The sequence below is a fragment of the Sycon ciliatum genome, chromosome 1 (genome assembly GCF_964019385.1).
Source record: "Sycon ciliatum chromosome 1, ocSycCili1.1, whole genome shotgun sequence".
NCBI lineage: Eukaryota > Metazoa > Porifera > Calcarea > Leucosolenida > Sycettidae > Sycon > Sycon ciliatum.
Window position 1 is genome coordinate 84,464,007 of NC_088643.1, and position 9,358 is coordinate 84,473,364.

General features: G+C 50.0%; 1 long non-coding RNA gene across 1 annotated transcript; it reads left to right on the forward strand.

Moving 5' to 3' along the window:
• Positions 1-7,307: 7,307 nt before the first annotated feature.
• LOC135805983 (uncharacterized) lies at positions 7,308-8,794 on the forward strand. Its single transcript, XR_010551197.1, has 2 exons — positions 7,308-7,748; positions 7,826-8,794. It is a non-coding gene; the product is annotated as an uncharacterized LOC135805983 (long non-coding RNA).
• Positions 8,795-9,358: the final 564 nt, after the last annotated feature.

Genomic DNA, 9,358 nt, shown 5'->3' on the forward strand with positions numbered 1-9,358 from the left:
AGACAGCACAATGCTGCCCCCGCTCCAGACCGAGTCGTAGCGAATAAACAAGAGTCGTCAGCAAACTGGGAATCTGTTAGGCAATGGTGTTGGTCGTCACGGCGGGGTTTACGGTATAAATCGCTGCTGTATGCTGAGCGGAGCTCGAAGCCAACCCCGTCAACTCTCTTGACGCGGTGTTGCCACTGGGTCATCACGGCCCACATAAAGATATTAAAAAGGACCGGCGCCATAGAGCACCCCTGGCGAAGACCATTGCCAATGCTGAACGGGTCTGATAATATGTTGTTGAACTGCACCGATGCTGACATGGGGTCGTGGAACGACCGGATGATGTTGACAAGCTTTTCTGGTACTCCCGCACGGCCGAGGACCTGCCACAGACACCCCCTGGGCACTGAATCATAGGCCTTCTTCAGGTCGATAAACACAAAAAATCCCTTGGCCTGATGTTCGATTGACTTTTCCATGAGCTGTCGGACGGTGAAGATCATGTCAGAGCAGCCACGCCCTCGCCGGAACCCGCACTGGGACTCAGGGAGAAATTCCTCTGCGAATACCTGCAGTCTTCTCTGAAGGACACTCGCCAAGACCTTGCCGACCACATCCAGCAACGCAATGCCCCGCCAATTGTCGCACTGCGACAAATCTCCCTTCTTTGGAATGGGGATGAGGGTAGCATCCGCCCACTCCCGCGGAACGCAGCCATCTCGCCACACATCTCCAAACAGCTCCATGAGCTTGTTGTTGAGCTCCTCGCCACCGAACTTTAGCAACTCTGGCTGTATCCTCGATGAACCAGCAGCGGTGCCATTGCGAAGTCGAGAAATGGCCTTGGAGATCTCATGCATGGTTGGTGGTTCCTCAAGGCTCGACACTACAGGTCGCTGCTCAACGCAAGCCATGATATCGGGGTTGTACGAGCTCTCTGGGTTCAGGACAGATGTGAAATGCCTCTGGAACCGCTTGCATTGATCCTCAGTCGACTGGCACAGGTTTCCATTCTCGTCCTTAATGGCGGAAGTCTTGCACGGAGTTAATCCCTCACATGCAGCGTGGATAGCATGAACGCATTTCCAGACGACTGCCCCATTGAAGCGCGCCTCTGTTGCCTCCTGTGCCTTATTCAAAATCCAAGCCTCTTTGGCATTTACAACGGCTGCGCGCGCCTGCGATCGAGCAGCCCCGAAGCTGGCCCAATACGTGTCGCCCCTCTGCTGACCGTGGGCAAGCCACTCCGCGTAGCACTCATTGCGGGCGCGCAGAAGGGGCTGTATGGTTGCAGAGTTGTCATCATACCAGTCGGCCTGACGGCGTTCGCTCGGGCCCAATACATCAGCGGCTGTGGCAACCACGGTATTGCGCACATGGGTCCACTTCTCCCCAACGCTACCATCGCTGCTCCAGCAATCTCGCAATCCAGCAGATAAAGCGGCACGATACTTGTCCGCGGTGGTCACGCAGCGCGGGGGGCGACGTCCCACATCGTTGACGTCTTGTAACGTGGATGCGCAGGAATCCGATTGATCATGCTCGGCCACCGCCTTACTCCGCAGCTTGCCGACATTAAATCGGCGCCCCCGGCTCGCTCCACGTCGGGCAACCCCCACCGGGCGATGCGGGAACTCAAAGACTATACAAAGCAGCTGGTGGTCACTGCCACACTCAGCACCACGAACAACGCGCACGTCCCTGCAAAATCGCCGATGATCCTGACGCATCAAGATATAGTCGATGCAGTGCCACTGCAGAGAGCCGGGGTGCTGCCACGTCCGCTTGAAGATATCCCGCTTGGGGAACCAGGTGTTGCAGATCCACAAATTATTTATTGCTGCAAACGACAGTAGCTCATCTCCAGAGGAATTCAACTGTCCAAAACCATGCATGCCGCGCACACCACTCCAGCCATCGTCAGCTGTTCCTGAACCCACACGGGCGTTGAAGTCTCCAAGCAGAATACAGCAGTCCCTGTCAGGAACGCCAGCTATTACCTCCTGCAACTGTTCGTAAAACTGATTTTTGCTGGCACGCGGAGCTGCATAAGTCGGAGCATACGCACTGACTACCGTCACCCATGCGACTTCTCCCCCACGCAGGGCGAATTTGAGACGTGCAGTGACAAGACGAGGGCCCACAGCCCGCCAGACCGAACCACCATTCTTCCACGCGTCTGTTGCAAATTTATTGAGTGCCAGGGCGACTCCTTCTCCTCGTCTGTTGTCCGGAGCTCCATCGCCAGGCACGGGGCGACCCGAACACAAGATAGTAAAACCGTCAACGACATAAATGTCATCGCCGAACCAGTGTGTCTCCTGCAATCCAGCCGCCGCCACGTTCAACCTGCGCAGCTCGGCAGCAACACGACGACATTTCTTGTCCTCTGCTACTCGGCCAGAAACGCTCGCCGTAGCTACGCCGCCACTCCTTTCCACAAGGGAGCGAACATTCCACGACCCAAACGTCAAGCAGCGCCGTCCCTCTCTCCCACTAGGCATCGGCGGCTAATGCTCGTTTTTTCACAGTATAATGCTTTTGGCAGTGCTCGATATTTCACGGCATAATGCCTGTTATAATGCTCCATTTACACTATAATGCTAGAGTGATATGTACATTTTCGAGCTATCTTGGGCAAATATGCACATGGAAAAGAAATGTGTCCACAATTGGCTCATACTGAGATAAGGCAGTGTAGTTGTATATGCATGACCACACTAGACAGATACATCTTACATGTACCTGCTGCATGTCCAAAAAGAAGAATGTAGAACGCAAGAGCAGCATGGCAGCTGATAAGGAAGACAGTCCAATTGCCAGAAGTGCAGCAGCCATCATGAATGACCTAGCAAAGTACATGGTGGAGTAATATAGCCACTGCATACCAGAACCACTCACAGTTCCAAACTCATGCGACCGCGGTTGTACTGTAGCATCAGCTGTAGTTCAATATGATCCTCCAGGGTGCGCTCTTGCTGTGACGTCATGGCTGCTTGTAAAAGGGAGAAGACTCGTTCAGCCGAAGCGGAAGACGGTGGCACCGTCAAAAGAACTTTGGCAGCCTTGCTCCACTGCGAAAGTTCAGCGTGCTCTCTCCACCAGGCCAAATCGTCGTCATTAGCGATGTCAGCTTCTGCAGCAGCAACCTTGTAGGGCGCAAGCTCCAGCTTCAAGTCGTTGATGAGCTGATCGTCATCTAACACCGGGAGTACACGTAGGGTATCGACCTCAGCTGGTGCAGGATTGGTCCTCGCAACGTACTTGGGGCATGCAAGGCGTGCTGCTTTGTACATTGCCACAACAGCATGAAGAGGAGACTCGACGTGGTTAAACTTGCGCAGGAAGTAGCATATGGCTGGCTGAACACAAGCTGTGGCATGAGCTGTCAGCTCCTTCTGTAGCTGTCGGTTGTCATGTGCGATCTTCTTCACCACAGCAGCAACATTGGGGTAGTAAGCATCTTGAGCTGCTGTAGCAACTTCTTGCAAGTGCTGGTAGGCATTGGTGCTGAGTGGTCCATCCCCCTCCAGGATGTATGTTTTCTTTACGAATGGCTCACCTGCATCAATTGTGACGGCAAGCTCAACTTGGAACAAATCGGCACTGTTTTCTGCAGTCTCGTTGTGCAGGATAGCTAGACAGTGCCTGCGTGCTGCTGGACTCCACTCACAGTTTGTCAAGAATGGCTCCACATCTCCAAAGTAGCGTAGGACCTGCGCCAGGACTTCATAAAGACTCCACCATCTGGTGTTACTGTGTGACTTCGGTGATACACCGGTTCTCGTTTTCCAGGCCAGTCGTGCCGCTGGGCTCTTTGCAAATAGGCTCACCCACCAGGTTGCGAACTCAGCCAGGACAGGTGTTGAAAAGCGGCGGCCAACATTGTCCAGGGCATGGGAGGCGCAAAGGACGTCCATAGCTCTGGGAAAGAAGAGGTTCTTCACCTGGTCCACAGCAACACCGTTCACTGCTGCTCCATCTCGAACAAATGCAACAAGTTTGCCATCTGCCAGTTGGAAAGTTGTGCTGAGGCAAGTTGCAAGCTCGCGTGCTAGCTCCAAACCAGTCATGGACTTAGCCAGCACATGCAAACGCACTAAACGTTGCTGCACTCGCCAGTCGTCATCCAGGAAACGCACTAGAATGGCAAAGGCCTCTCCAAGGTATGTTGTTCCGTCAAAAATGACAGCAATGTGCTGGGCCGTCTTCACTTCTTCCTTCAGTTTAGCTTTCTCTGTTTCCAACAAGAAAGGTATAATTTGCGCCAGATGGGTGCTGAACGTCAACTTGGCGTTGTTGGCCTCTAGAAGGGGTCGAAGGTAGTCCACCTTCGCTAATGCTATGCCAGCCTTCAACATTGCTTCCACAACGTTCGTGCGTCTCATGATGGTGGAGTCATCCATAGCCGTACTGAGGCCGGTGCCCTTCAACTTCTCCTCGTGCTTTTCCTGGTACTTCTTCCAGGAAGTTGTCAAAGTTGCCTGGTGAGCAGCCGCCTTTTTCCTTTGATCCTTGGCTCGACGATGGCGATCCGTTGAAATGTGGCCCTTTACGATGCTCTTCTTTGGCATCACAACAGTGTGACAAACGTCACAGAACAGCTGTCCGGCTGATATACACAAGTGCTCCCCTGGGAACTCTTCAATCCGTTTGGCGGAGTTGACGCGAGACACCGTCGTCGATGCCCCTCCTCGCACTCTTGTTCTGTTTTTTTTTGGTTTGGAAGACCGTTCAAATGACCTGGGCCGGGATATTGCTGCATCCTTTGCTTTGGGCAGCTCACATTCCTCTTCCTCTGTTTCCTCATCAGAGTCATCACTTAACTCCATTGTATCTTCATAGTCACTGTCCATGGTCGCTGCAAAACAGCAGCAGCTAGGTAAACATCCAACGCGACAACACGACACTCAACAGATGCAAGAGAGCCGTTTTCTTTTGAGCTTTGTAGTTTGTGCAGCTCTCTGCTCTGCGCCGAAAGAGCACATGCACACCGAGATCTCGAGAAACCTGTGTGCGCCAGGTCAAAGTGCATTACGCGAGCACAAAACGGACACAGGAGATACCCACACATACACGGTACTAGACTGTGTACAGTTCGAGTACACTACCGCTAGTCTGTACATGTACTATACTGTAGTCAGTACTATACATCATCATTGTACAGTCCTGGCAGATGAAATCCGAAGCGTCACAGTCTGTACAAGCCTCTTGTCATGTGAAAAGACGTGTAAAAACTAAAAAGTCTTGTATTGTACCAAAATAGAACTGATAATGCTTTCTCCAGCCAAAAACATGCCACCTAATGCCGAGCACTGCTACTTCTTCAAAACACCCATATAATGCTAGTTATAATGCTAGCATTAGCCGCCGATGCCTATCTCCCACTCTTCTCCCACACAGCCACACACACCCACGCACACATGACCGCACAAACTTACATACACACCTGCACACACCCACACACACACCCACACTCACACACATACACCCACACACACACATACACACACACACACAAACACACACACACGCACATTTACACATGCACCATCACGCACGCGCCGGCATCGAGTATGCGCAACAATTGACAGGGTGCGTAGCACCCTTGAAAACCCTGAAAGTTTTTCTTCCCCCGGGAATTCCCTGAAATCCCCTCAAATTTTGTATTTTATAGAAAATGTTCCTTGAATCCCCTGAAATTTGTTTTTCAGATCACGCGACCTGGTAGACCTCCGTACTCAGAGCGCGACCGACTGTACATGATATGCATAGATCTACGAGTGCCAGTCCGGTCACCTGTACTGGTCATGTGAGTCGACGGCCTCAGCGGCCAGCGCAGCTCGCGTAGATCTTTAGTTTATTGGAGGTTTAGCGTGTGCGCTAAGCCCTGTTAAAGGGGAAGTCCGGTGAAAAATTTAAATTTCACAGTCCGTAGAGTTTGGGGCGCTGAGTCGAATGGTCTTTGTCCGAGGAGGCTGCGGCTTATGGTTCGTCAGATACGCCCAATCGAACATGTGCGAATTTGAGCGCGCATCACCCAGATCCAGGTGATGACGTCACAGCGTGCAGCCAGGTAGCCACACCATCTAGTTGTGTACAAAAATGGCCATATTCGGAGCGCGTTCGATTGGGGAACAGTTTATCGCAGCTTCTTCGGACCAAGACCATTCGATTCAGTGTTACAAGCACTACGTACCCTGTGATTTTCAGCTCGGTAAACCTGGAGGTTATATCGTATTTTAGCCGTTTCCGAGTTGGACTTTTCCGTTAGCCCGTCTACATGGTCTATGCGCTCTGCCCTGCGTGCATGCAGTGCACTAGTGCGTGCAATGTGTTATCTAGCCGTAGTGCAGTCAACAAACTCATGTCACAACTGACACAAGACTCAGAAAACTAGTCAACACACGGACTTGTCATGTACTACACTCGTATCAGTCGTATTGTACAGTCATGTAGTCAGAGAACGTGCGTTTCTCCTTGCCGGTGCCGGTGGTTGTGCTTTGAGAAAGAAAATTTTAGTTTTCCGCACCCGCGGCGCCTCATTATTTTATGCTACAGCGATGAGTGCACAACCGTGACAAGTGACAAAACAGCGAACAGCTCTCGGACCTAGAACTTTCAGATTCCATAGCGTTGCGAGCGAAGAGTCGTGCCCGTGGTTCAAAGAGCCTGCACTGTTCTCCAATTGAGTAGTCCGAAATATTCCAAGTTCGCACCAAAACATCACCATGTGGCAGGCTACTGGAGTCTAAGCGAATCTAATCGGTATGGAACAACATTTAGAGCACTCGCATCACTCTTCTCCATTTTGGCGACCCTGCTCTCCAGCGATCTGATAATTACATCAGCCTCGTCTGCAATAGCTGCTGCTTCTTCATCAGTCGGAAACTCAGTAGCGCTCACTCTTGACCGGCCCGCGCGGCCATTTCTTCAGCTGACTACCGAGGTTCTCAGCCCCAGACCGAACTCATGAAGGTCAGCCATGGCTGCATTCTCACTCTCACAAGGAGTTATACAAAGTCATGTATGTCTTCGTGGTCGCTTGCACCACCTAATATCAGTCGCCAAATCATTTTGAAATAGCACTGACACTATTGCTTTCACGCACTCCTTTTGACCTAGCTGCACGCTATGACGTTGCAGAGGGTGTGGCGCGGCCGCATGACGTCATGGCGCAGCCCCCGAAACTCAGTTTTTCAAACGGAAATATCTCGAGAACGCTTTGTCGGAGACACGTGGGACCAACACCATTCGACTCAGCGGCCGAAACTCTACCGACCCTGAAATTTAAATTTTTCACCGGACTTCCCCTTTAAGGTGGCTCACACCCTCTGCGCGCGCATCGTTTGAAAAGTGTAGATTTTCAGTAAATTTTTCGGTAGCGATGATTTTTGTGCGATCAATCGTTGTAGGAAACGTCTTCTCGCTTTTCTGCTGCGACCTAGCTAGAACCTGCTGCTAGTGTCCCTCTTCACTCGTTCTTTCTCTGAAAGGGGAAGGCAGCACTCGCAGAAGATTTTCCAAGAATGCAATGTCGACTGGTGCTCGTACCATAAGAAGGGAGAAATCAAAGTCCGCTCTTGAATCATGCCCGAGTATTAGAAAATTATTTCAGAACACGCTTGTGTAGATTTCCTGCCAGTGCCACTGACATCTCGCGACCTTCAAATAATTATAACTTGCTCGATCATCTCCCGCACTGACTAGCAAATTCGTCAGGTAGCTGTGGATGGATCGATTCAGGGAGATCGAAGGTAAATACATCGAAGCACTTCAAACACGTTTCAAGACGCACTTCAAATTTTGTAATTGTGTCTTGAAAATTGTTTAGAACAATTCGTACTTCAATACGCTGTTGCGAGAATTGTATCCTCTGCTTGGGAGTCTCGACTGTTTTATTGCTGCATGGCTTTCCTCAACACCGTTCACTGTACATGTATCGCGGAACGCAGATTGGATGGCATTGGAGGTGAATTTGATAATTTGTGACTGTGTCCTCAACCAAGTGAGGACATCAAATATCAACAGGGACGCTCCGAAAATCACAAACGCTGCGAAATAGATATGAAATGGTCTTACACACTGGAGGGTATTCCACATTCATTGTGTCATATCTTTAGACTGTCCGAAAGTTTGTCGTGCCGTGCAACTTTCACAGACTACTACAGTAATCCGATAATTGGCATGTGGCCCTACTGGCACACACTCATGCGTATGCCGTTGAGTTTACCTATAATAATGTGCACGCACATGTGTGTATACATATACAATTTTATTACGTATGCAAAATTAGGCAATCTACATGTACATATATGTGTGTGCACTCACTCCTGTGACATAGAACGACAGTGCAGGCTATGTAAAGTCGCATCAATGTGTGTCACCCGGGTGTGTACATGCATGCGCGCTCGCGCGGGCGTTTTGTGTGCGCGCCTGGCATGGCATAACGCCGTTCAGTATGACTTGTGTTGAACTGTGGTAATTTGCCCCCACCCCCTCTTTTTTTCTGCTGGTGTTGGATATGCAACTAATGACATAAACTCGGTTGTTGAAAACGAGTGCCATGCCGCACCACAATGGATTGACAATAATATAATACAAGTAGCACTGTAAAAGCGCTGGTCATACTAAGTCTTATGTTGCAGCCATGGCAGTTGTGAGTAGCTTTCCAAGTCAAGCCTGCTGCAGAAAGTATTGCACTCTGACCAGCTGGAGTGGCCCAGGACTGCCGGTTGTGGAGAACAGGAGTTATGCTTGTATATACGCTTGTATTTACATGATGTACACAGTGTACTTCGAAGTAACGTTAGGTGTATTACTTGTGTGTTCTTCTGCCTGTGCGCGTGTACATGTGCTGGTCAGTGTGGAACCGCCATCCATATCAGATCATACAGCTGCTATCAGTCTCAACAGCTTGTATCTGGCAAATATGGTTTTAGTGACTCGATTTTGCTTACTGTGTTCAACAGAGTGGCATTGCACACAGCTACTTGATGTAATAGTAGCATCTTGGAAATTTTATATTTTTGATAGTTAGCTTCAGTAGAAACTTCTCCAGTGTGGCTCTTAGCTTCATTACCACGGAGACTAAGCATTCAAGTAATGCACGAAGAACAGTGGCTAGATGTGAAGTGAAAAGCCATTGGACCGTACCCCGTGGAATACGCATTTAGTATAGAAGTATTTCTTGCTATGTTGGCAGCAAACACTGTATAATATAATAATTACATTACCAGTAGAAAGTGCCCAATGTGCATTGCTTCAGCACTATGTTTTGGACAAAGCAGTCAACAAATTCCACATCACTATCGGCTTCATGTTGGAGAAAGTTGTGAAAAACACTAGAGCATACATGTACACTCAA